General features: G+C 40.0%; 1 pseudogene; it reads left to right on the forward strand.

Moving 5' to 3' along the window:
• The first annotated feature begins 5079 nt into the window (after positions 1-5079).
• The window catches only part of LOC142169521 (putative RNA polymerase II subunit B1 CTD phosphatase RPAP2 homolog), a 42369-nt pseudogene continuing 20452 nt past the window's right edge, over positions 5080-26996 (forward strand).

Consider the following 26996-nt stretch of genomic DNA (forward strand, 5'->3'; position numbering starts at 1 on the left):
TATGGCTTCAACTTTTTCATCTGTTGTTGCAATATATAATCGCACATGTCGCTAGTAGCTTGAACCCGCAACCCGCTCCGTATAAGGTATAACCGCACACCCTAATTTGAGTGCCAAAAGGAAACACACTCTCGTTCAATTTTCTTATCTCAATCCAATTTCAAGGAACCCTAACTATAATTAATTAGCTTAGAAGAATTTAATGGCTCTTGGATTAGAGTCCTATTATCTTAGTTGTTACCCCCCATGAATCATTCTTATAATTGTCAATTGTTCTCATCCATATCGGATACAGTTCAATATCAAAACATTCTACTCCACAGCTTGCATAGAGTTCCCAAAAGTCCTTGAGTGAAATCCAACAGGTTAAGTCTGGTTATTTTTAGTTCTTCATTCAGTGTGTAGGAAATCATAGGAATTAGAAAACTTTTCTTCCATATTGTATTTCTATATCTCACTTTCTGTACAAGGCTCTGAATATATACAAAGAAGACATTGACAAAGAATATTCTAACCTATAACTGACTCCAGTTGTCCTATACATCATTGGCTAGATTGTAACAAACTTGTATTTACAAAAAAGAAAAAGAACAAAAAATAAATTATCTACAAATACGTGTATTAGTTCTAGAAGGAACTAAAAACTTTATCCTTATGATTTCTGGGATGAGAATAGGTTTAGAAGTAGGCTGAACTCGTTTGTATTCTGAGGCCTATTTAGATGGCCCAATCTGTTTGGCCTGTTTTCCATTCATAAGCTTAGATATTAACGAAATAACCTCATTTGTAACTTTACCAGATCTCTTTCTTCTTTCTTCTTTCTTCAAATTTATTCGAACCAGAACATTCTCCACCCCTCTCAAGTTGGAAGGGTGATATAAAACCCCCAACTTGCCAATAATCATCTGATGATGAACCCCAGGTAAAGGCTTTGTTAAGATATTGGCAAGCTGAGAAGCAGAGGGAACATAATGAAGGGAAATGAGGCCAGCAAGAAATCATTGACAACCGATTTGGCAATCAAGTTCCACATGCTTGGTTTATTCATGAAACACGGGATCCTTTGCAATATGTATGGCAGCTTGGCTATCTGAGTGAAGAGAAACTCGAATCGAAGGAGTAATAGTAAGAGTAATAGTAAGATTAGAGAGTAATCAACAAGCCAAGTGATCTTCGCAGTAACTCTTCGCATGGACCTATACTCTACTTCGGCAGAGGAAAGCGAAATGAGAGGTTGCTTCTTTGATTTTCACGACACAGAGAAACCACCGAGGCTGATGAAATAGCCACTAATAGAGCGGCGAGTCTGAGGGCAAGATCCCCAGTCAGAATCGCAAAAAGCAAGGAGCTTGAAGGAAGGATCAGACCGTAAAAACAGACCAAGACCTGGATCTTTGAGCAGATATCGGAGACAGTGAAGAGCTGCTTGGAGATGAGGTAGCCGGGGAGACTGCATATATTGGCTCAAATGTTGAACGACAAAAGATAAATCCGGGCATATATGAGTGAGAAAGTTGAGTTTGCCCAGCAATCGATGGTAGACGGTAGGGTCTAACAGTAATTCACCAGCATTAGCTCGAAGCTTGATGGATGGTTCGAGTGGGAAAGCAGCTGGTCGTTGATCAAAAAGATTGAATTCTGATAAAAGCTCCAAGGTAAAGTTTCTTTGAGTACTAACTAAACCTTGAGGTTCCCTGAGAATTTCCATGCCTAAGAAAAAATGTGCATGTCCAAGATCCTTTATTTTAAATTCTGAATGAAGAAACTCTTTCAAAACTGTCATCTCATGTTGATCATCCCTTTTCAATAGCATATCATCCACATAGACTGCTAGAATACATACCCCAGTAGGTGACTTCTTGAAAAGCAATGAATAACCATTCAATGAATGAGAATAGCCTTTGAAATTGAGGGTGGCAGTGAGCCGGACATACCATTGCCTTGAGACTTGCTTCAGCCCATATAAAGACTTTTTTAGTTTGCAAACATGATGAGTACTAGGGGTTGTCATACCTGCATAAAATTTTATATAAACTTCTTCCTGTAAATCACCATGAAGAAAAGTGTTGTTAACATCCAATTGAAACAAATTCCAGCCTTTCTTAAAAGCTACTGCTAACAAACATCTCACAGTGGTCATTTTAACCATAAGTGAGAAAGTTTCAGTGTAATCAATCCCCTCCCGTTGGGTGTCACCCCTAACAACTAATTGGGCTTTAAATCTCCCCACACTCCCATCTGCAATGTACTTTTGTACACCCACTTGCATGGTAGAGCCTTTTTATCTCGAGGAAGTTCAACTGCATCCCAAGTTTGATTGGCTTCCAAAGCCTCAAACTCCTTTTCCATTACTTCCTGCGAACATAGGTGCAAAGAGGCTAAAATGGTAACTGGTTCAAGGATATGGGAAATAGATTTAAGTAAGATTTGGTTTGACTTAGTGAGGGCAAAAAATGGTAAAACAGGAGTGCAAGGTGAAGCTGCAAAACAAGAGGCAGTCAGATTAGTTAAATAAACACTATTGCATATGTAATCTGCCAAATAACGAAAAGGATTAGATACTCTAGTGGAATATCTAAGTATGGGAGCAGGAGTAGTAGAGGGAGAAATAGAAGGGCTGGAAACAAGGGTAGAAATAAGGAAAGGAACAGGGGTGAGAGGTGATGAAATAGGAGAAGGAGAAGGTGAACTCTGAGGATGGGAGCTACTGGAAGTAGATAGAATGAGAGAATCTAGAGAAAAAGGATAATGTTCAGCAGGAGAGGAAGGAAAAGATGAAAGAGTAGACTGAAAATAAGGGAAAATGGGAGAAGAAGGAGAAGAAATAATGCTTGAAAAAGGGTAAGTATCTTCAAAGAATCTAACATCCCTAGAAACAAAAACCTTTTTAGTTTCTAGATTTAAGAGCTTATAAACTTTTTGATTGAAAGGGTATCCAATGAAAACATATTTGGCAGCCCTAGGTTCCAATTTAGACCTTAGGTGAGAGAGGGTAGAGGCATAACAAAGACAACCAAAATATCTTAGTGACTCATAGGTTGGTGGGGTCTTGAAGTGTAACACTCTTGAAGGAAATCTATTGATTAGGTAGGTAGCAGTCAATAGGCATCCCCCCCCCCAATAGGTCACTTGTAGGTGAGATTGGAAAAGCAGTACTCTACAAGTTTCCAAAATATGTTTATGTTTTCTCTCAACAGCCCCATTTTGTTGTGGGGTAGCAACACATGTATTTTGGTGAAGTATCCCCTGAGAGGCTAAAATATCTGAATTTAATAAACTGGATCTTAATCCTTTTGCATTATCAGATCTGATGACCTTAACCTTTGTGTTGAATTGTCTCTCTACTAATGTAAGAAAATATTTTAAAATAGTAAAGACATTGCTTTTGATTTTAAGAAGATATTTCCATGTTCCCCTACTAAAATCATCCATTATTGTGAGAAAATATCTATATCCATCATGTGTAGTGACTTTGTAGGGCCCCCAAATATCCACATGAATAAGTTCAAAAATAGACTTAGAAGAAATTGAGCTATCTGAAAAAGGCAATTTGGTTTGTCTGGCTTTAGAACAAACATCACAAGCAACATTAAAATTGGACAAAGAATATAGAGAAAAATTTGATAGATTTCTCATACCAGTAAAAGGCAAATGCCCCAATCTTTGATGCTAAATGCTTACATCTGAAGACAATTTGGAAACACTAGGCTGAGAGAGTGAGACAACTGGACTAGTAGTGCTATTACAAACTGAACTAGAAATTAGATTCTTTGTAGAAATTAAACTAAGAATAACTAAAATTGAACTAGACTTGATAGGAGCTGATTTGAATAGATAAAGCCCCTACTGAACTTCACCAAGAACTACTGCCCTCTTCATTGAAGGGGCCTGCAATATAGCAGCAAAAGAGACAAATATTAACAAACAGTTTAATTGAGTGGTGAATTTATGGACTGAGATAAGGTTGAATCTGAATTCAGGCACAAAGAGTACATTGTGAAGAACTAAATTAGATAATATAGTAACACTTCCTTTGTGAGTGACCCTTAATTTGTGTGAATTTGGCAGATTAACATATACTGCTCTATGCAAAGGTTTAATGTCAAACAATAAAGATTTATCATATGTCATATGCTCTAAAGCTCCAGAGTCAAGTATCCAAGAGTTAGAAGTGGTATGAGAGAATAAAGAAAAAGAATTAGGGTTCAGAAGAGAGGTAATGATACCAACACAGTTGCCAGAAACATTAGCATAAGAAGTTTGTTCACTTTGCTATCCATTTTTCACCTCTTGCAGTAATTGAAAAAGTTGAGTGAATCGTTCCTGTGTTATGACATTTCCATTAGAGAGACTTCCCTGGTCCTGAATTTGTTGCATGTTGTTGGCATCATAACCAACAGTGGAAGCATTGTTATGTGCATCAGCTTGCATCCTCTTGGATTTTGTGAATTTGAAATCAGCTGGGAAACCTATCAACCTGTAATAATTTTCAATAGAATGATTTGTCATTTTGCAATATGTGCAAAATGTTCCTCCCTTTTGTTTATCAGAGTTTGGTTTGAATCGTCCGTTAGTCCCATTGAACTTCTGATTGTATGCAGGCTTGTGAGGAGAGTTGAACCTCTGAGCAGTGTTGAACTTCTGATTACTTACCATAAAGGCTGCATCAGAAGGATGAGAAGCCACATGAACTTACCTTCTCATTTTGCATGAGCAGGGAGTAAGCATGGCCGACTGTGAGCAAAGGACCCATCATGAGGATGTTGCTCTTGACCCCTGAGTAAGCTTCATTCAAACCCATGAGAAACTGAATCAGCCTGCCATCCTGAAGTGATGGTTTTTGCCTTTCCTCCACAAGAGCTCTTGCAGGTACAATGATCAGCAGTGTTAAGTACATCTAATTCATCCCATATTTTCTTAATTTTAGTAAAGTAGCCTGCTATATCAGAGGCTCCTTGAGTAGCATCAGAGAGTTCCTTTTGGAGTTGGTATAGTTGTGCTCCATTGCACTATCCAAATCTGGTTGCTAACTCCTTTCATATTTCCTTTGCAGTCTTAGAATAGAGAACAGACTAAGCTATGTCTTTTGAAAGTAAGTTGAGAATCCATGAAATTACCATATCGTTACAACGACTCCATGCTTTATACTGAGGATAATTTGAGTCTGACTATGAGGAGGTTCCATCAATAAAACCAACTTTGTTCTTGGCTGATAGTGCGATGACTATAGTCCTTCTCCATCCTGCATATCCCTTTCCATCAAAGAGATAATTCACGAGCACTATATTGGGCGAGTCAGAAAGATGAAGATAATAGGGATTGGAGATGTCAATTTGAGAGGAGTTGCCTGAAGCAGGAGTGGTTGAAATTTCAGTGTTGTCTGCTATTGAAAGAAGGAAAGATAAAAAGAGGAAGATGAAAACAAAAGAAGATGATGCAGAAAAGAATTTAGAGCTTGATGAGCACATAACGCTCTGATACCATGTAGGAAATCAGAGGAAGTAGAAATTTTTTCTTCCGTATTATATTTCTCTATCTCACTTTCTGTACAAGGCTCTAAATATATACAAAGAAGATGCTGACAAAGAATACTCTAACCTATAACTGACTCTAGCTATCCTATACATCATTTGGCTAGATTGTAATAAACTTGTATTTACAAAAAAGAAAAAGAACAAAGAATGAATTGTCTACAAATACGTGTATTAGTTCTAGAAGGAATTGAAAACTTTATCATTGTGATTTCTGGGCTGAGAATAGGTTTAGAAGTGGGCTGAACTCGTTTGTCTTCTGAGGCCCATTTAGATGGCACAATCTGTTTGGCCTATTTTCCATTTATAAGCTTAGATATTAATGAAATAACCTCATTTGTAACTTTACCAAATCTTTTTCTTCTTTCTTCTGATTTATTCGAACCAGAACATTCTTCACAGTTTGTATTCATAAATTCAAATGCATACTTCAGTAATGTTTTAGCAAGTATGTTTATTTTAATTCGTTTATCCCAGTTCTGTTGAAATTGAAACTAAAAGAAAAGGTTTCAAGCTTCTGTGTTTCACGAGTTACTGTATGATTATGTTGGAAAAGATCTATGGTTGTTTAACTGTGGGCAAGTTGGCTTCTTAAGCTGTTAAATTCTTTGTGGGTTATTGTTGAAATTTCCATGTAGCAATATGAACTGTAGGCATTTTATTCAAGATGGTAGTTTGATCTTTGACATAGGCAGGAGCTCGTTTCTATAGAAAATTTAGTGCACAAGGAGGAAGGTGAAATTGTGGGACACACATGGAATATATGTTGCAAAGTACAACAACAAACCCAGTGGAATCCCACAAGTGGGGTCTGAATATGTTGCAAAGTAAAAATAAATTAAATATATTTTGAGGAAAAGAAAAGAGAAAATTCTAATTTAAGTCATTCTCACGCGCATATGTAAGTGGAAAACATACCATTTGCCAGCTTGAGGTGTTTATGGGACACACCCGCGCCAAACAGAAGTGTCTATTTGATCATTAGCTAAATTGCTTGGCATCTACATGACCATTAGCTAAGTTTGTATGTCTATCTGAAAAATTATGCCACTTTTGAGGGGCTATCAAGTAATTTTGCCAAAAAGAAAAATTACTAGTAGAGTTTTACTATTTTCAGACAAGATATTTTTGTATTTATTTTTTGAACATTCTAGTAATTTAGCCAAATAAGTTGGCCTTTATTGGTATAAGGTATTAAATGTTATATTAGATGTTCTCTTACATGCTATGGTATCCATGGACTTTTATGGTTTGTAACTTGCATAATGGGTGAGATTTATTTTCAACATCCATTTCTAGTCATGTATTTTATGAACTTATGAGCGAAAGTTTGCTTGTTATCAGTACTTGGGAAGAGTTCTCTGATGGCAAATGAAGAAATCATCGATGTTAAAGATGCTATCCACAAGCTGCAACTCTGTCTTCTTGAAGGCATTAAAGATAAAAACCAACTCTTTGTTGCTCGGTCTTTGCTGTGCCTGGGAGATTATCAGGATGTAGTAACTGAACGAACAATAGCAAACATGTGCGGTTATCCTCTTTGCAGCAACTCTCTGGCTTTTGAAAGGCCTAGGAAGGGACATTACCGGATATCATTGAAGGAGAATAAAGTTTATGATCTTCACGAAACATACATGTACTGTTCAACAAACTATGTTGTCAACAATGAAGCATTTACCTGTAGCTTGCAAGATGAGAGAAGTAATACTTTAAATACGGCAAAACTTAATGAAGTCCCGATGCTATTTGTGGGATTTCATTTTCATTCCACAGAGGATGTGAAGGAAAATGGAGATCTAGGATTATCCAAGTTGAAGATTCAGGAAAAACGCAATTGAAGGCTATGTTCCATAGAGAGATCGAAGTGTGAAGCCAGCACTGCTGAACAACATTAAGAAAGGTATGAGAACTTCAATGATCTTTTAGCAAAAACCTTTAATGATCTAAACGTGCATATGTAGTAGTTAACAGAGAAAAAAACCTACACACTTATGCAGTTATGCTTGCTGTATTTACTATATTTGAAATCTAGAAAAAACTTAAATGATCTAAATGTGCATATGTAATTAACAGAGAAAAGAACCTGCATGCTTATGCTTGCTGGAGTCACTTCATTTGAAATCTTAGAATAAGAGACTTCATATTCTAGTTAATCAATGTATGCCTTTGTTGATCAAGACAAATACTTGTGATTTGTCAGTATTCAAGAATAAGCAGACCAAACTCCAAAATGAGAAAATCATCATACTAAACGAGATGGACTTTTCCAGCACTATAATAACTCAAGATGGGTATAGCATTTCAAAGTTACGAGCTAATTGATCTCGTCCAAACCCATACTACAATTAAGTAGTGAGGCGGTCGATGCAATAATAAACCCAACAAAGGTCAGGATCGAATCTACAGGGAGTTAGAATATGAGATTAGGTGTATATCTAAGTTAATTACAAGTTTTGGCTCCAATTACACTTTCACAAACTTGATTGGTGTTCTACTTCTACTTTACTCTATTGTTTGCAAGTATAAAACTAAGGACAATATTTTTGGTTTTGAGTTTTTCAAATGATTAAAAAGGACTAGGGTCGTGACTTCTACCTAGGTGGTTATCTAATGGGTTGTAAACTCCAGGAAAAATTAGATTAGTTGGGGTCGTGATGTAGCAATCACATCCGGGTACTCACTCAATACCTCTCGGTAGTTTGAGTGATTTTGCCCAAGTTGGCTTTCTCAAGTCCAATTGGGTATTTGTACAATACAAGTGATATTAGCTCAAGTCGGGTTTTACTATCTCTAGGTTTAACCCTTTATTTGGGGCTATCAATTTCTTGAGTTCACCCCAATTTCTTGTTAGCCAGGTTTTCCTAGACTTAGTCTCTCTTTCTCGAGTGAAGGCTAAGTCAAATAGGCATGAATCAATATTTGCAACTATTGATTCTATGGTTCAATCATGAACAAGGCTAAATATCACTAACCCAATCAAAAATATGTCCTAAATTAAACACCCATCAAATACCCACACTAGGGTTGGGTCACAACCCTAGCTAAAGATTTAGCTACTCATGAAAAGTACAGAAATCAAAGAAGAAATTAAGATAGAATGCATATTAATTAATTAGGGAAAGAAAATCTAATGTATAGATGTTAATCTAGTACAAACATCCTCAAAATAGCAAAGAAAACGGCCCAGGTGCTCTTCTCCAACGTCACTTTACCTAAAAATCACAAAAATTTCTATTTATACTAAGCTAAAAATATCTAACAAAATTTCCCCTGCGGAGGTTGTACGGCCGCTTAATTCTGGTGCGGTCCGTACATTGAGCTTCTGCGACCGCACAATTATTGTGCGGTCTGCATTCTTGTAATTTTGGGCTTAGAACTTTGGGGCTTCTACGGTCTGCATAAAAATGAGTGTTGTCGTGCTTCTGATTGTGCAACCGCATAAAAATGATGTGGTCCGCACTCCTTGATTTTGAACTTGAATCCAACTCTCTGATTCTTCATTCCTGCGGATCGCATAATAGTGAGTGCGGCCGCACTTGATATTCTGCGGCCGCACAATTTTGGTGCAGTCCGCACTCCTTCAATTTACCCAAATACCATGCTCTGAATCTCCTCTCTGCTGCCGCACTAGAATTATGCGGTCTGCACTGCTGGCCTTTTTGCCCTGTTTTGGTTCTTTTGCACTTTTGACTCCTTTATGAGTTGATTTTGACTCCTTTGGCTCATATCCCATTATTCCTGCAAGTAAGCACATTTTGTTAGTTTTCAGTAATACCTTTAAGCATTTCTGAGCTAAATCATAGTTAAAAGAGAGCAAATAATCGGTCGAAATCCCTACTTATCAACTCCCCTAAACTTAAGCTTTTGCTTGTCCTCTAGCAAATAAGGAAATTCCCACCTCCACTAGAAAAAGAGATATTTCAGCTGGCTTAAGATGAATCAATCATATATCAATTGGGACCAATAATTATCTACAATACATATGAATTATCAACAATGCAATGGTTTGACTTTTTGAATACAATAGTTCTAATGTGACACTAGAGCATTAAGAGTTGACTCTATTCATCAAGGAAGCTCGCTCTTTCACGTAGGTCATTGTGGATCCCAAACTCCTCCTCCTCTACTCTCCATTAGCACATCTCACTTTAGAATGCAACACTCGATACAAGGATTGTGAAAAGTTCGCTCATCTCTCTCAAAAGAATGCCACAAGTCTGGCTCTAAGTACCATAAGCTTGCCCCTCATGTAAATCATCACTAATGTAAGCTCACTCAACTTGAAATCATGTAGGGCTTTTGCTGGATGTAATGAAGGTTTTTGGACCAAGGTAGGACTTGTTGGAATAGAATGGTTTCATCTTTCCTTAAGCACTCCATTTTTCGCATTTCAGCTCATACTTTCTCGACTCTTTGAGTCATTTTCTTCTCCCTCGGGGGAACTAGAGAGATGTAATGTCACTCTTTCTTGATCATGACATCCATTTTTCTCCTTTTCTATTTACTTCAGCCTTTTATCTCTACTTTTTTTTGAATTTCCTTCAACTCTTTATTTTATTCACTTTCATTTTGGCATTTTTCTTTTGGTTCTTTGCCTTCCCTTTTCTTCATTTTTTCTATTCTTTGTACCTTTTATCACTTCAAACCCCTCGTCTATCCCCCAAACTTATGTTTTTGCCCATTGTTTCTCAAGAATGCTAAGGAAAGATTGGGTGCCAAGAGAGGGTCACTATAGAACGGGTAAAGGCTTGTAACGTGGTTATTGAAAGAAAAAGGTTTCGGCTCAAAGGGGTTGACTAGGGTTATCACATTGGTAGGATATGGAAGATTTCAATTTCAAATTGGATCAAGGAGAGCCTACAATCATTTCTCAAGCCAAGCTACACTTAGAATTTTGCCTAGAAAAACACTCGGGGAAAGTTCTAGACTATTGGCACGGGAACTTGGACTTGCAATTCAATACCTCACCTCTCACACTGCTGGATTGCTAAAGAGAACAAAGTCAAGGGCCCACAACAACCCTAGCTAAGATTGAGAATCACAAATGGCTCGACTGAACCACTCGATGACTGTTTGAGTCAACATAATAGTCTAAAGGTCACAACTAGAACTATTTTATGCCAACAACTTTGTTTTTAACCGTAAGGTCAGAGGTAAATGTGTTGGTACCAAGTGAAGCATGATCGAGACATTTTTATTCATTACTACTATATTTTGTCAAAACATAAAAGAAAACGGATACGCCATCCATCGTTGGGAAGAGCCACCCGGTTCACACAAAATCCACCTTTGGAAAGAACCGTGGCATTAAGAAAACCAAAGGCTCATTGTTCACTCAAAACGTAAAAAGAAGCTGACAAATTAAAAAGAAGCTACTAAAGTAAATAAGAAGTTAGACTACTAAGGAAAAGCAAACTAAAGAAGCTATGAAGTAAACTACGGGAAGCGAGCTATGAAGTAAACTACGGGTGGCGAGATAAATGAATATACAAACCGAAGTCAAATGAATATACACATAAGGGAAATGAATATTTACATCAAATGGGGAGAATATATACATACCAAAGGGAAAATAAGAATGAAAGAAAAATAGTATTGGAGTTATTACATGCCAAATGTCAAATTTTAATTACCCAAAATAGATCACCACCCCCCAATTGAAAAATAAGCATTGTCCCTAATGCTTAACAAAAATAAGAACAGGGAAGGGGTAGAGAGTTAAGAGAACTCCCTATGTGGTCTCTGTCTGCATGGGATCATCAGTACCCTCTATCTCCTCTAACTGTATGTCATCATCTCCTGGCTGAGGGACAACTGCGTTGCCGAGTATCTATATCATCTCCTCAGCAGTGTGTGCAGTTCAACCGGCTCCCCAGATTGGCTGGCTGCTTCCTGTGTTGCTGGGATTGTCTGCTCCATAAGCAAGCCCAATGGAAGATCTCCGGCAGATGAAATCTTTTCAACCTCTTTGCTCAGCTTCTCTACCGACTGCTTTGATGCCTGGGATCTACGCATCTTCTTGACCTGTTTGCCCAAATCCTTAATGACCTTCCCATAAGTCTCCAGAGTATCAATAATGGTCTTTTGATTCTCCAGAATCTTCTTCAATGTTTCCTCTACTGACGGAGGTACCTGTGGCTCTGCTGGGGCTGAGGACTATGCTGCACCAGCACTGGATATATCAGTCAGCTTTGTAGTAGCTGCCTACATCCAGTTGTTGAGACTCTCCCATGTCTGGGAGACTCACAGCGCAGTCTAAGGATATGTAGATGAAGCCGGCACTGATAATGGCACTGATAGTCTAGCAGAAGCAGGTGGTCCGGAAGATGAAGGTGACATGGTTGTTGTCTCAGTAGAAGTGCCGACTGCAGTGGATGGCTCGGAAGCTGAATCAGTAACCACTACCACTGGCTCCTCAGACTGGCCAGTGGAGGTAGTAGCTTTACCCTTGAATTTCGGGTTGTCAGGTCCCTGAAGTTGGTACCAAGAGAAAGGCTTCTTGGCCTTCACCTCAGTGTCATAATGCCTTGGCTCCACCCTTTGGTCCTTGAAGTACTCTGTGAGGAAGTTTGGGTATGGATAGGACCTTTCATCTTTTTGGACAGCAGAGTGATGTTTGTGGATATGATAGCACCCACATTAATTAGGTACCCAGCCATAATTGAGGCTACTAAGACTGCACGAGGAAGTGGAAGATTGTTCTCGTTGAGGCATGGATCAATGCGGCTATATACAAATGTTTGCCACCCTTTTGCTTCAAAGTTTATGGTGGCTCGGACTATTGGAACTCCTGCTGTGAGCCACGGAGGTGCCGACCCTCGAATAGCATGAATCTCAGCTAGCCATGGGAGAGCTGCGTCACCCATAGCGAACTTCTCCAGGTATTGGACTGCCTCCACTTCCTCTAACCCCACATACTTGTTCAAGGTGCAGGCATCAAATTTGATTTTCAAATTTCGAACTTTTGTCACCTTGGTACCCTTTTTGATATGAGCGACATTGGTATAGAATTCCTTGACCAAATACTCATTGGCATCGATAACGTTGTGGGTGAACCATCTCCAACCTTTTCTCTCCTAGAATTGTCGGAGGGCATTGGGGTTGTGCTTGTCTAGATCTTTCATCAAGAACTGCCGCTTAAGACTGAGTGACCGCTACGGCCACCATTTCCTAAATTTAGCAAAGGCAGCAGCACTGACGAATCTGTCCTCCCATAGCTATGGTCTCTTTGATCTCTCCAAACCTCCTACTGTAGTATCCCTTCCTCTCCCATCATCTGGGACATCATCATCATCATCCACATTAATTGAATCGGCTGGAGCATGTGAAGAAGAGGGCTCAGAGGCTTGACTACCCTCTTCCGAACCATCAGAGGAACTGGCAGAAGAAGACGACTCATCTACTAGGTGGAATCTACCAGAAAATTGTTATGATTGGGCTTCCGGCTGTGATTTCACAGAATTACCCTCAGAAGCTTCCCCAGATAGAACATACCCACTGGTTTCCGAGGGTTCGGGAGGTCTGTTGGTTGTAGCTTTCTTACTTATAATGCTCTAAAGTGCTAGAGGTAGGTTGCTTTTACCTCGACCTCGGCCTCGAGAGGATTCTGCCCTCTCTTGCGATGCATCTCCTCTACCACATGAGTGAACCATTGTCTGCAATGCATAAGGATAAGAGTCAGTTAGATTTGAAAATCACATGTACATGCATAATAATTTTAGTAAAGCAGTCTCAGAAGGGGCAGTATGGACCGTACAAAAATGAGTGCGGCCGCAAACTGCCCAGTGCGGACCGCACAAAAGTGAGTGTGGCCGCATAACCAAAAGTGCGGACCACATAATTTTGAGTGTGGCCGCACAGCCCCAGGTTCAGACTACTGGGGTCTCTGATGTTTCATCACTGCGGATCGAACAAAAATGAGTGCGGCCACACAAGTCCACTGCGGACAGCATAATTTTAAGTGCGGCCACACATATCATGCACACTGATACCCTAGTTCAGAGAACTGCTGACCACACAAAAATGTATGCGGCTGTAGAAGCTCATGGTGCGGACCGCACAAAAGTGAGTGCGGCCTCACATATTCAGGCAGTACTGACTTAGGGTTCATGGAATTTTATTCACAAATTACTCAAGTTTTTGGCAATTAAACATCATTAGTCACTTACCCAGACCCCAATAAATGTTTAAAAAGGCTACTCACATGATTCTAAGCACAAACAACTAACCATTGACATATTTAGGCATGGAAATAACCCTAGTCAAAAGAATAAAATTAAAGAAAAATCTAAAGAATAAATTAGCATGCCAGTAATGAAGATGCAGGTAGGATTCAACACTGATGAAATGAGGAGAGATTGAAAACAATGAGGATATGCACTGTGCTAGCTTAGCTTCAGGTTTCAAAAGAGTGTAATGGGTAAAAAGCTAAGGGAGGCCCTATTCATACTTTTACCCGTCGGGCCCACAATTTTACCTGGAGTGCAGTTGCACAATTTTGAGTACGGTCCGCACTCATTACCTGCCCTTGTGAAGAATTGTTGCGGACTGCACAACAATGAGTGTGGCCACAGAATTAGTGCGAACCGCACAAAAATTGGTGCGGCCGCATTTTGTTAAAGATTATTGTCAGGCCAAACTTCAGAGACCGTGTATTTTTCATCTCCCAGTTGTGTGACCGCACACAAAATTGTGCGATCGCAGAGTGGTAGTGCGGTCCGCATAATTCTAGTGTGGTCTGCACTTTTGTGACACTTAGCCAAAATTTTCATGCTCAGTTCCTGTAATGCACACCTATTTCTGCATACACTTCAAAACTAGTTAGTACAAAACAAAGCCTATCTAATCTAAAGAGGAAAAACAAGAAAAATAAAAAGACACATGGGTTGCCTCCCAAGAAGCGCCTGATTTAACGTCGCGGCACGACGCATGTTACCATCAATCACTTGAAATGGAGAAACGCCACAACGTGGCCATCATAAACCTTGCCAAGATAATTTTTTAACCTGGTACCCGTTGACTCTAAACACCTCATCATTCTTATTTTTCAAATTTAGAGCACCAAAGGGTGTCACATGTGCAACTTCAAATGGGCCACTCCACTTTGATTTGAGCTTTCCCGGAAACATCCGCAACCGAGAGTTGAACAAAAGCACAATATCACCTTCTTTGAATTCTTTGTTCCGGATATACTTGTCACGGAGGTACTTCATCTTGTCATTATACAAGGACGAACTGGAGTATGCATGGAACCGAAACTCATCAAGTTCATTCAATTGCTCCACCCTAAGATTTGCATCTACATCCCACTCAAGGTTAAGCTTCTTCAACGCCCACATAGCCTTATGCTCAAGTTCCACCGGAAGGTGACAAGCTTTCCTGAACACTAACCGATACAGAGACATACCAATTGGTGTTTTATAAGTTGTTCTATAAGCCCAAAGAGCATCGTCAAGTTTCTTCGACCAATCTGTCCAGTTGGCATTCACAGTCTTTGACAAAATACTCTTGATCTCCCGGTTGGAGACTTCAACCTGTCCACTTGCTTGAGGATGATAGGGGGTCGACACTTTGTGAGTGACACCATACTTGGAGAGTAAAGTATCAAAATCTTTGTTGCAAAAGTATGATTGCCCATCACTAATGATGGCCCTTGGAGTACCAAACCTTGTGAATATTTTCTTCTTCAAGAAAGCTACCACAGCTTCAACCCATTTGGACACGTAATCCATAGCTACCAATATATAGGTGTTACCACTTGAGCTCACAAATGGACCCATAAAATCAATGCCCCAAACATCAAAAATATCAATCTCTAGGATGGTGGTAAGAGACATCTCATTTTTCTTGGAGATCCCACCGGTACTTTGGCATTCATCACAATGCTTAACGAGATCGCTAGCATCCTTGTAAAGGGTAGGCCAATAGAATTCACAGCTTAGCCCCTTGGTAGCAGTTCTCGCTCCACCATGGTGACCACCATATGACGAAGAGTGGCAAGTTTCAAGAATACCCAATTGTTCTTCTTCTGGTACACATCTTCGGATAACACCATCAGTTAAATTTTGAAGAGATATGGCTCATCCCAATAGTAGTCCAGGCGGTCCCGTTTGAGCTCCTTTGGTTTGAGGAGAACTCATTCAGAATAATGCCACCCACAAGATAGTTGGCCACATCGGCAAACTATGGCATCCCAGTCATAGAAATGGAAAGGAGTTGTTCGTCAGGAAATGAATCATTGATCTCAAGGCCATTATGTGGACTCCCCTCCTCCTCCAATCGGGACAAGTGGTCCTCCACTTGATTCTCACTACCCTTGACATCTTGAATCTCTAAATCAAACTCTTGTAATAGAAGCACCTACCGCATCAACCTTGCCTTAGAGTCTTTTTTGCTCATCAAATAATGCAGTACCGCATGGTTGGTGTGAACAATCACCTTTGTACCCATTAGGTACGGGCGGAACTTCTCCATAGCAAAGACAATGGCTATGAGTTCTTTCTCGGTCATCGTATAGTTGACTTGGGCCTAGTTCATGGTCTTGCTAGCATAGTAGACCAGATGAAAGATCTTGTTAATTCATTGCCCCAATACTACACCAACCGCCACATTGCTTGCATCACACATGAGCTCAAATGGTAAGCTCCAATTTGGCGCGGTGATAATAGGAGTGGTAGTCAACTTATACTTGAGTAGTTCAAATGCCTTCATACAATCTTCATTGAAAAGGAACTTGGCATCTTTCTCCAAGAGTTTGCACAAGGGGTTTACTACCTTAGAAAAGTCCTTGATGAATCAGCGGTAAAACCTCGCATGACCTAGAAAGCTCCTCACTCCCTTTACGGAAGTAGGGGAGGGAGTTTGGATATCACTTCAAATTTTGCTTTATCGACCTCAATACCATTCTTGGAAATCTTGTGACCGAGGACAATGCCCTCCTCGACCATAAAGTGACACTTCTCCCAACTCAACACCAAGTTAGTTTCCTCACAATGTGCCAATACCTTATCCAAGTTATCCAAGCACTCTTCAAAAGAATTCCCCACGACAGAAAAATCATCCATGAAAACCTTGAGAAAGTCCTCCACCATATCGGTGAAGATGGCCATCATGCACCGTTGAAACGTTGCCGGTGCATTATATAACCCGAATGGCATCCGCGAGAATAAGAATCTGGTTATACCCGGAATATCCATCAAGGAAGCAATAATAAGCACGTACGGCTAACCTATCCAACATTTGATCAAGAAATAGAAGCGGAAAATGGTCTTTCCGAGTAACTTTGTTGAGCTTCCTATAATCCATGCACTCTCCACCCGGTGACAGTTCTTGTGGGGATCAATTCTTTTTTGTCATTTGTTATCACAATCATGCCGCCTTTCTTTGGGACACATTACACCGGCGAGGTCCATGAACTATCGGAAATGGGGTAAACAACCCCGGCATCCAACTACTTGATGATCTCTTTCTTTACTACCTCTTGCCTGGCCTCATTCAATCGTCTTTGATGTTCTACGGAGGGTTTGGCATCCTCCTCCAAAATGATTTTATGCATGCAAAAGGCGGGGCTTATACCCTGAATATCCGCCAATGTCCAACCTATTTCTTTCTTCCTTATTTGGAGCACCGCAAGGGTGGAATCTCCATGCACGTTAGTTAAGCACGAGGAAAGAATAACATGTAAAGTAGAACAAGGGCCTAGAAACTCATACTTGAGGTGTGAAGGCAAAGGCTTTAACTCCAAGGTGGGAGGTTCCTCGATTGAGGGCTTTGTTGGTGGAGTCTTCCAGTTTTTGAGATCCAATGAAAGTTTTTGGGGCTCATAAGTATATGATCCCATTCTTTGCATGATTCAACAACACAACTTCCAAGGTATCTTCAACATTTATCACAGAACTTGTGTCATCAACAATTACTTTAGTCACAAGATCCATAAACGAACACACTTCGTTGCTCTTTGGGTGCCTCATTGATTTACAAACATGGAACACCATTTTTTCATCACCCACCCGGAAGGTGAGCTCACCAGCTTCCACATCAACTAAGGCCTTACCTGTAGGAAGGAAAGGTCTCCTCAAAATAATTGGCACCTCGTAGTCAAATTCACAGTCAAGTATCACAAAATCTGCGGGAAGGATGAATTTGTCGACCCGAACTAACACATCATCAATTATCCCCAATGGCCTTTTCATTGTCCGATCTGCCATTTGCAACCTCATGAATGTGGGTCTTGGTTTCCCAATTCCCAACATTTTGGACACAGAATAGGGCATCAAGTTAATGCTTGCCCCCAAGTCACATAAAGCTTTGGCGAAATCGGCACTCCCAATAGTGCACGCGATTGTGAAAGCACCGGGGTCTTCCAACTTTGGAGACATGGAGTGCACAATATCACTCACTTGATGTGTCATTTTGATCATTTCACAGTTCATTGATCTCTTCTTTGTTACCAAATCCTTCATAAACGTGGCATATCTCGGCATTTATTCTAAGGCTTCAACCAACGGCACATTTATGGACAAACTTTTCATCATATCAATGAATTTCTTAAATTGATTCTCATTGTTTTTCTTTTCAAGTCTTTGAGGGTATGGAGGAGGAGGCCTTGGCCTTTGGCACTATCGGCTCTGGCATGTCAATCACGTGCTCCCTAGACTGGTTCACTTCTTCTTGCGTCTCCTCCACATTTTCACCAATATCAGTCCTCGCTTCTTCATTAGCTTGAACATCATTACTTGGCTCATCATCATCTTGCAACAACACATCATCACCCACATGTCTTCTTTGGTTTGAGGTACTAGCAACTCCGCCTCTCCCACTTCTTGTTGTCACAGCCATTACATGCCTCGTATTCCCACCTTTTGGGTTCACCACCGTATCACTAGGTAGTGCCCCCTTTGGGAGAGTATTTAAAGCTTAAGAAATTTGGCCAAGTTGAACCTCCAAGTTGCGGATAGAAGTGTTGTGGGAGGCTAATTGGGCATCGGAGTCAGCATTTTTCTCTATCATTTGCTTAAATATGTTTTCAATCCGTCCCATTTCACTATTAGAAGAACTAGGACCTTACGACAAATATGGAGGCGAGTTGTCTGGTTGTTGATACATCGGGGGCCTCTAAAAGCCCGACCCCCGATTCCCTTGATTGATATTGTTCTAACCCCCTTGATTATTGTTGCCTCCCCAATTGCTTTGATTGTTGCCACCCTAATTACCTTGATTATTTCCTCCCCAATTGCCTTGATTACCTTGATTACCCCAATTGCTTTTATTATTGTTGTTGCCACCACTCCAATTTCCTTGGTGGCCTTGGTTGTTCCAATTTCCTTGGTTTCCTTGTGATCTCCATTGTTGTTGATTTGGAGCATTGCTTCTTTGACCTTGATAATTGTTGACATATTGAACCTCTTCATCTTGCTCATAATATGAATCATCTTAATTATACCCACAATTACTTTGCTCAAATTGTTCCGGATGGTTTTGTACTTGTTGACCTCGTTGTCGTCTCTTGTTTACCATCATGTTCACCCCTTCCATATCATTCACCTGGTTCGGCCCTTGAACCTATTGAAGCTGAGCCTAGGCCAATTGGTTCGTGGTGGTTGTCAACTCTGCAATAGCTTGCCCATGATCATGTAGCTCCTTGTGTAGTTAAATAATATTTGGGTCACCCTGAGGAACATTGGCTCTACTTTGCCACGCCAAAGAGGTGTCCGCCATCTCATCCAAGATTTCACAAGCTTCAGAATAAGTCGTGTTCATGAAGTTACCCCCAGCGAGTTGATTTACCACACACTTATTTGTTGTGTTTATCCCCATGTAGAAGGTTTGTTGTATCATAGCCTCGGGTATATCATTGTTCGGGCGTTCTTTGACCGTGGTAGGATATCTTTCCCAAATCTCGTACAATGGCTCATTGGGCTCTTGTTTGAAAGCTAGAATTTCATCCCTTAGTGTAGCCATGTGCCCCGGAGAGAAGAATTTGGCAATGAACTTCACGGCCAACTCATCCCAAGTGTGGATAGAATGATTGGGCAATCTCTCTAACCAGTCCAAAGCCTTTCCCCATAGAGAAAAGGGAAACAACCCAAACCGCAGTGCATCCTCGGAGACATTTGTTTGCTTGCTCCCCTAACAAGTATCGACGAAACCCTTGAGATGCTTATAGGCATTTTGGTATGGAGCTCCGGTAAAGAAACCCTGCTGCTCAAGCAGTGTAAGCATCACGTTGGTTATTTAGAAGTTGCCAGCCCGAATCCGGGGTGGGACTATTGCACTTGCATAGCCCTCGTTCGGCAACACCCGGTGCGATGCTCTTGGTGGAGGTGGGGGAGGTTTGGGACATTATCACGAGGTGGTAGGCCTCACCTGTTTACTTGAGGCTCGGGATGAACCGCATCCACTTGATCATCATCTACCTCCTCCCCCCAATGGTAAATTTCCGAGGGGCTCGTTGTTAAGGGCCATTTTGTACCTAAAAGCAGTTCACAAAAAAAATTAGTGACTCGGAAGGAAAAAAGACAAAACACACAAATACCTAGATATATAGCTAAATCCGTTTAACTCCTCGGCAACGGCGCCAAAAATTAATCTCGGCCAAAACCACGCCACAATTAAGTAGTGAGGCGGTCGATGCAATAATAAACCCAATGAAGGTCGGGATCGAATCCACAGGGAGTTAGATTATGGGTTAGGTGTATATCTAAGTTAATTGCAAGTTTTGGCTCCAATTACACTTCCACAAACTTGATTGGTGTTCTACTTCTACTTTACTCTATTGTTTGCAAGTATAAAACTAAGGACAATATTTTTGGTTTTGAGTTTTTCAAATGATTAAAAGGGACTAGGGTCGTGACTTCTACCTAGGTGGTTATCTAATGGGCTGTAAAATCCAGGGAAAATTTGATTAGTTGGGGTCGTGATGTAGCAATCACATCCGGGTACTCACTCTATACCTCTCGTAGTTTGAGTGATTTTGCCCAATTTGGTTTTCTCAAGTCCAATTGGGTATTTGCATAATACAAGTGATATTAGCTCAAGTCGGATTTTACTATCTCTAGGTTTAACCCTTTAATTGAGGCTATCAATTTCTTGAGTTCACCCCAATTTCTTGTTAACAAATTTTCATAGACTTAGTCTCTCTTTCTCAAGTGGAGGCTAAGTCAAATAGGCATGAATTAATGTTTGCAACCATTGATTCTAGGTTTCAATCATGAACAAGGCTAAATATCACTAACCCAATCAAAAATAAGCCCTAAATTAAACACCCATCAAATACCCACACTAGGGTTGGGTCACAACCCTAGCGATTTAGCTACTCATGAAAAGTACAGAAATCAAAGAAGAAATTAAGATAGAATGCATATTAATTGATTAGGGAAAGAAAATCTAATGTATAGATGTTAATCTAGTACAAACATCCTCAAAATAGCAAAGAAAACGGCTCAAATGCTCTTCTCCAACGTCACTTTACCTAAAAATGACAAAAAGTTCTATTTATACTAAGCAAAAAATATCTGACAAAATTTTCCCTGTGGAGATTGTGCGGACGCATAATTCTAGTGCGGTTTTGCGGCCGCACAATTATTGTGTGGTCCGCATTCTTGGAATTTTGGGCTTGGAACTTCGGGGCTTCTACGGTCCGCATAAAAATGAGTGCAGTCGCGCTTCTGATTGTGCGGCCGCATAAAAATGATGCGGTCCACACTTCTTGATTTTGAACTTGAATCCAACTCTCTAATTCTTCACTCCTGCGGACCGCATAATAGTGAGTGCGGCCGCACTTGATATTCTGCGGCCGCACAATTTTGGTGCGGTCCGCACTCCTTTAGCTTGCCCAAATACCATTCTCTGAATCTCCTCTCTGCGGCCGCACTAGAATTGTGTGGTCCGCACTGCTGGCCTTTTTGCCCTGCTTTGGTTCTTGTTCACTTTTAACTCCTTTGGCTCATATACCAATATTCCTGCAAGTAAGCACATTTTGTTAGTTTTTGGAAATGCCTTTAAGCATTTTTGAGCTAAATCGCAGTTAAAAGAGAGCAAATAATTGGTCAAAATCCCTACTTATCACTCATGTAAATGTTGTCTCAAGTAAAAAGGGTTAAAGAAGCACAAACAAAAACAAGCTATGAAGTTATGGATGCTGATGTTTATATATTGGGGAAGCAAGTTGATGCCTTGAAGTTGCATTCTCGAGAAGAAACAGAAAAGATAGATTCGAATGATAGAAGTTATAAGGTCGATACATTTAACAACGGAGAAGTGTCCTCTGGTCCTTGCCAATATGATGTCATGAACAAAAGTCTTGAGGTACTAAATATGTCTGATGCCGGAAGAGAATATGCATCAGATGGTGCACGTAAAAAACAATCACTCAGATCTTCTCTAAAATCCTCAAATTACAAGAAAATGGCTCGTTCAGTTAGTTGGGCTGATGAAAATATTGATAATGGCACTGGAAAGAAAATGGAGCGTTCAGACGAAATATCAGAAGAAGCGAATCAAGCTTATAGGGGATCAGGTCCTACAGATATGGAAGAGGATGATGATTCATATCGATTTGAATCTGCAGAAGCATGTGCAACAGCACTAAAACAAGCAGCAGAGGTTGTTGCCTCAGGTTCTGATTTCCCGGTATGACAATTTCATTGACGCTCCATATTATAATATTAATAGAGATTGTATGAGTAAGTCAAACACTCTTTGGATCTAATACCTTTTGAGTTCTGCTGCACATGTGATTTTTTGTCACGATCCGAAATTTTCAGCTTTGGGATCGTGATGGCGCCTAACATTTCATTTGCTAGGCAAGCCAACGTTAGAATAATATTAGCCATTTTAAATTAATTAATAACAAAGAAACAAATGTGGAAATAAAGTATGAAATAAAGTGAATAATCCATAATTATAGTGATATCTAAATACCATCCCAGAACTAGTGTCACAAGTGCACGAGCTTCTAGACTAATACAAATAAGGGTCTGAAATAAAAATAAAGTTGTCTGAAAGAAAGCACACAGCTAAGATAAAGTAGAAGGGAACTTCAAAACTGCGAACGCCATGCAGTTATACCTCAAGTCTCCTGTGAATAGCTGAATTCAAGCAAATCTACTGTACGCCGCTGGGACCAACTCCGGTATCTGCAACAGAAGTACAAAGTGTAGTGTGAGTACAACCGACCTCATGTACCTAGTAAGTGCCGAGCCTAACCTTGACGAAGTATAACGAGGCTAAGGCAGGTCACTTACATTAACCTGCATGCAATAATAATAATAATAACAACAATAATAGAAATAAAACAGGTAATTCAATTCAACAGTTGAAACCAACTCGGCAGTCATAACCAATTATTATTTTAATCAGTTTTCGTTGCGACGTGCAACACGATCCCACAATATATTCATATTCAATTTCATTGCGGCGTGCAATCCGATCCCACAATGTATTCATTTCATTTAATCCCGTTGCGGCGTGCAACCCGATCCTCAATATATATTTTCAATCAATTCTGTTGTGGCGTGTAACCCGCTCCTCCGATACATTCATTTCAATCAATTATGTTGCGGCGTGCAACCCGCTCCTCCAGTATATTCATTTCAATCAATTCTGTTGTGGCGTGCAACCCGCTCCTCCGATATATTCACTTTCATTTCTGTTGCGGCGTGCAACCCGCTTCTCAAATAATATAATTTATCAATTCTTATAAATAAATTACTCCAATAAATACATCAATTAATATGAAATTATAAGACAACAAGCATACAATAATTATGATTTATTTAGAAATAAGTGATGGCAAGTAGAAATTAATTGTGAAAATTAAGAAGGAAATAGGCAATTTAATAATTATTATGCTAAATGTCAAGTAGAAATTAAGTCACATAAATAAAATAAGCATGTAGCAATTATAGCATGGATTTAAGGCATAATATTGAGCAAGAAATATGAGAAAAATAATTAATATAATAATTAATTCATGACTTAAAACAATTTATGATTTTCAAATAATTAGGCAAATAAATAATTTGACGACGTATAGACACTCGTCACCTCGCCTATACGTCGTTCACATAAATTTCACATAACAAAATAAATTCAAGGGTTCTATTCCCTCAAGTCAAGGTTAACCACGACACTTACCTCACTTCGCAACTAATTTCAAGATTCCAATAAACCTTTGCCTCACAAATTCATGTCTGAAAGCTTCAAATCTAGTCACAAATAATTCAATATACTCAACACGAATCGTAGAAATTAATTCCATATGAATTTACTAATCTTTCGGATTAAAATCTGAAATATATTTTAAAAATCGATAGTGGGACCCACGTCTCAAATCCCAAAAAAACTTACAAAATCCAAACACCCGTTCCAATACGAGTTCAACCATACAAAAATTATCAAATTCCGACATCGGATTGACCTTTAAATCTTCATTTTATATTTTTGAAAGATTTTATAAAAATCTGATTTTTCTTCCATAAATTCACGGGATCATGATGTAAATGAATATGGAATCATAAAATATAATCAATATAGGATAAGGAATACTTACCCCAAAGTTTACCCGTAAAAATCGCCCAAAAATCGCCTTACCCGAGCTCAAAATCGTGAATAATGAAAAATGGGACGAAATTCCATTTCCAAAACTTAAGTTCTGCTATCCAGGGATTTCTTCTTCGCGAACACGACAGGTCTCTCGCGTTCACGAAGCACATTTTGTGCTGCCCAAGATTTCTTCACGCGAGGGCAGTCTTGCTAATGCGATGCTTAGCCAAGCTTGGCCTTCGCGAACGTGGTCTCCCCTTCGCGACCGCAAAGCCTTATCGCCTGGTGCCCAGCCAAGCCTCACTCTTCTACGCAAACGCAAACACTCCCACGCGTTCACGATAAGCACTGGTCATTACCCTTCGCGAACACGGTCCCCTCTTCGCGAATGTGAAAAGTAAATTTTGCTTGCCTTCAGTTCCTCTTCGCGAACGCGAGACCCCTCTCGTGAACGCGAAGAAGGAAACCAGACAGTGTATCAGAGAAATTCCAGCAAAGTTCCAAGTCTAAAATTCAACCCGTTAACCATCCGAAACTCACCCAAGGCCCCCGGGACCTCAACCAAATATACCAACAAGTCCTAAAACATCATACAAACTTAGTTGAAACGTCAAATCACATCAAACAACGCTAAAACCACGAATCATACCCCAATTCAAGCTTAAGGAACTTAAGAATTTTCAACTTCTATATTTGATGCCAAAACCTAACAAATCAAGTCCGATTGACCTCAAATTTTGTGCACAAGTCATAAATGATATAACGGACCAATGAAAATTTTCAGAACTGGATGCCGACCCCGATATCAATAAAAGTCAATTTGTGGTCAAACTTTAAAATCTTTAAGCCTTTAAGCTTCTAATTTTAGTCAATTAGCGATAATTCATGCTAGGGACCTCTAAATTAAATTTTGGGCATACACTCAAGTCCCAAATCAGGATACGGACCTACGGAACTGTCAAAACACTGATCCGAGTTTGTTTGCTCAAAATATTGACTAAAGTCAACTCAGTTGAGTTTTAAAACTCTATTTCACATTTTAATCTATTTTTCACATAAAAACTTTTCGAAAAATTATACAGACAATGCACGCAAGTCGAGGAAAGCTAAATGGTGCTATTTGAGGTTTTAGAACACAGAAATAATATTTAAAATTAAAGATGTCATATTGGGTCATCACATTCTCCACCTCTAAAATAAATATTCGTCCTCGAACGGAATTAGAAAATTACTTGAGCTGGTGAAATGTGTGGATATCTACTCCGCATATCCGACTCGGACTCCCAGGTAGATGCTTCTACCGGCTGACCTCTCCATTGTACCCAAACTGAAGGATAATTCTTATACCTCAACTGCCGGACCTGTCGGGATAAAATAACTACCGGCTCCTCTTCATAAGTCAAATCTTTGTCCAATTGGACTGAGCTGAAATCTAACACATGGGACGGATCACCATGATATTTCTGGAGCATGGATATATGAAACACCGGATGAACTGCTGATAAACTAGGTGATAGTGCAAGCATGTAGGCTACTTCACCACCCTTTCAAAAATTACAAAGGGTCTGATATACCTAGGGCTCAACTTGCGCTTCTTTCTAAATCTCATTACACCCTTCATAGGTGAAACCTGGAGCAATACTCTTTTCCTTCATAGGTGAAACCTGGAGCAATACTCTTTCTCCTACCATGAATGCAACATCACGAACTTTACGGTCGACATAATTCTTTTGCCTAGACTGAGCTGTGCGAAGTCGATCCTGAATAATCTTGACCTTATCCAAGGCATCATGTACCAATTCGGTACCCAACAACCGAGCCTCTCCCAGTTCAAACCAGCCAACTGGCGAATGACATCGCCTCCCGTATAATGCTTCATATAGAGCCATATGAATGCTCGACCAGTAATTGTTATTATAGGCAAACTCTGCAAGAGGCAAGAACTGATCCCAAGAAACTCCAAAGTCTATAACACAAGCGCGAAGCATATCTTTCAGTATCTGAATAGTGCGCTCTGACTGTCAGTCTGTCTGTGGATGAAATGAGATACTCAACTCAACCCACGTGCCTAACTCATGCCGTATAGCTCTCCAGAAGTGTGAGGTGAACCGCATACCTCGATCTGAAATAATAGACACGGGCACACCATGAAGGCGGATAATCTCGCGGATGTAAATCTCCGCTAACCGCTCTGAAGAATAGGTAACTGCTACTAGAATGAAATGTGCTGACTTGGTCAACCTGTCCACAATGACCCATACTGCGTCAAACTTTCTATGAGTTCGTGGGAGTCCAACTACAAAATCCATAGTGATACGCTCCCACTTCCACTCAGGAATTTCTAACTTCTGAAGCAAACCACTAGGTCTCTGATGCTCGTACTTAACTTGTTGACAGTACAAACACCGAGCTACATATGCAACTATATCCCTTTTCATTCTTCTCCACCAATAATGTTGCCGCAAATCTTGATATATTTTGGCGGCACCCGGGTGAATAGAATACCGGGAACTGTGGGCCTCTACAAGAATTACTTCACGAAGCCCATCCATATTAGGAACACATATACGACCCTGCATCTACAAAACTCCATCATCTCCCACAGCAACCTACTTGGCACCACCATGCCGCAACATGTCCTTAAGGACAAGCAAATGGGGATCATCATACTGTCGCTCTCTAATACATTCATACAAGGATGACCGAGCAACTGTGCAAGCTAGAATCCGACTGGACTCTGAAATATCTAACCTCACGAACTGATTGGCCAAAGTTTGAACATCGGCATCTAATGGCCTTTCACCAACCGGAATATACGCAAGGCTGCTCATACTCACAGCCTTTCTACTCAAAGCATCGGCCACCACATTGGCCTTTTCGGGGTGATACAAAATGGTGATATCATAGTCTTTCAACAGTTTC

Source organism: Nicotiana tabacum, chromosome 15, assembly GCF_000715075.1.
Source record: "Nicotiana tabacum cultivar K326 chromosome 15, ASM71507v2, whole genome shotgun sequence".
Taxonomy (NCBI): Eukaryota; Viridiplantae; Streptophyta; class Magnoliopsida; order Solanales; family Solanaceae; genus Nicotiana; species Nicotiana tabacum.